We start from the raw sequence: 2,481 nt of genomic DNA, 5'->3' as shown, positions 1-2,481 counted from the left end.
TTCTTCATGGGCGGGGGAGGAGGAGGTCAGAGGTCATAAATGGAGGGGGAATACCACAGCGCGGGGGCCGCTGGGAGTCGTAGTTTACTGAAGGGAGGGGCGGGCTAGGGGCAATGGCACATGTGGAAGGGGAAAATGTGGGAGAGGGGCATTGGGGTCAGGATGAATGTGGGGGGCATTTTGGGGCATGGGGGAGGGGAAAATTCGGGGATTGGGCATTAGAAGGGCAAATGTGGGGGGAAGGGGCATTTGAGGCATTAGGGGCTGGGGCAAATTAGAGGAGGGGGTATTTGAGGGATAAGAAAAGGCAAATGCAGGAGATGGGGGGTCTTTGGGGGTGAGGGCAGTGGGAGAGATGGGGTAACTGTGGGGAAGGGGCTATTTGGGAGACAGAGGAGGGGAAGGGCAAACTGGGGGCTTTGGGGAGCTGGCAGTCTCTGGTGAGAGAAGGGGGGAGCAGGATGTGGGGAAGGGGAAGGCAGTTGGGGGTCACCCCAACTTCCTGCCTCCAGCCTGACAGAGTTTTGATATCCTCCCACCCCCAGAGCAGGGTGGGGGTGGTACCCCCAGCTCCCTTCCCCATGGCAAAGCCCCCATCCCCATGGTCTCTCCAGGAATCAGGCTGCCATAGATGTGAGCTGTCTCATGAGGGACCCCAGGCTGAGCCCTTTCCCGCTCATGCCAGGGATGGATGCCGCCCTCACTCCTCTCCTGGCAGGAGCGGGACTGGCACAGCCCACAGAGCCAGCACCAGGGTTACCGACATGCTACCTCCACTGCTGGCGCTCGCCGAAGGGCCTAAGGCAGTGAACCCATCGCCAACAGCTCCAGCTGGCCATCAAAGCTTGTCCTGGGGCACCTTGAAAGGCACTGCAGGGAGCAAAGCTCCCACCAGCCTCTGCCGTGCCCCACTCCTGACCCACAGATCCCTGGGATTTTCCTCCTCAGCTCTGCTGGTGCCACTCACTCCCAACCTGCAGCCCTTCACTATCCCAGCCCTGGGCTTTCCCCCACAGCTTTTCAGCCTTCCGGTGCCAAGCGTGGCGTTGGGACCAAGGTGCCACCCCTTTATCCTCTGCCAAGCCTTGGTCCCCTTGCCACTGCCTGTGAAGTGAGCAGAGCTGGCCCAGGACCAGAGGGAGCAGACAGAGCATGTGGGATGTGTCCAGTTGGGCTCCCTGCATTGGGGAGAGGAGCGGGGTCTTCTGGCCAGCTCAGGGGGTTGGGAGCCAGGACTCCTGGGTTCTCACATTCTCACAGCGGATCAAGCAGGGCTTTCCGTGCTCACTTCTACCCCATTCTGTGCCCTGCCGTACATTAATCTGCCCTGTATCCCCACCGCCCCAGGGCTTGTTTTCAAACCCTCCTACTGCCCGATTGGTGCTCCACCAAAATGCCCATCTCCATTTATGCCAGGCAGATGCTGGCCCCTGCAGACACCGGGGGCCATCATTCCCCAAGAAGTGTTGGGGATGAGATGAATTTACTCCTCTCTCCACGATTTAAATAAGCTGAGCTGGAGAGCCTATCCAAATCGCCCCGCAGCCTCCCCTCCCAGCACGCCTGTAGCGTTTCCCACAGATCCTCCTGTTAGTGGTCCCATAGTCCAGCCACCTCTCCCCAAACCAGACCCATTACTCTGCCAGTCCCTCTCCCGTTTCAAATTTGCTCGCACACGCTGCCAGTCTCTATAATCTTTAAGGCCGAGATCAGTGATTCCTACAGAGGGTGATTGTCTAGTACAGTGGTTCTCAATCAGGGGTACACGTACACCTGGGAGTACAGAGGTCTTCTGGGGGTACATAAACTCATCTAGATATTTGCCTCATTTTACAACAGGCTACATAAAAAGCACTAGCAAAGTCGGTACAAACTAAAATGTCATACAGACAATGACTTGTTCATACTGCTTTACATACTACACACTGAAATGTAAGTACAGTATTTATATTCCCATTGATTTATTTTATAATGATATGGTAAAAATGAGGAAGTCAGCAATTAGTAATAGTGTGCTGAGTCACTCTTGTATTTTTATGTATGATTGTATAAGTAAGTAGTTTTCAAGTGAGGTGTAACTTGGGGGTACGCAAGACAAATCAGACTCCTGAAAGGGCTACAGTAGTTTTGAAAGTTTGCGACCCACTAGTCTAATCCTACCGGTGACACGGGCCGAATTAATTCCTGCTTTACCTGGAGCAAATCTGCTGTGAAAAACAACCCTGTCTCCCTCTAAAGTATGCCAGAGATTGAAAATCAGCCTCCCTTGCCCTACACCTTCTCCTGAAGGGGATCTCTGCCTGCTATACAAGACAGAGATCCCCTAACATGAAACTGACTGGCCCAGCACCACTAGTAGGAAGGTTTATTAAGAATTATTTTGGGGGTGTTCCCCTGCCTGTGTTACCCTGGAGGCCAGACTAGATGATCTCTTATGGCCTTGAAATCTAGGGGTCTATGATCAAAACCTGACAGATGATA

Source organism: Dermochelys coriacea, chromosome 13 (genome assembly GCF_009764565.3).
Source record: "Dermochelys coriacea isolate rDerCor1 chromosome 13, rDerCor1.pri.v4, whole genome shotgun sequence".
Classification (NCBI taxonomy): domain Eukaryota; kingdom Metazoa; phylum Chordata; order Testudines; family Dermochelyidae; genus Dermochelys; species Dermochelys coriacea.
The sequence above is the reverse complement of the archived record's forward strand: the minus strand, read 5'-3'. Positions refer to the sequence as shown.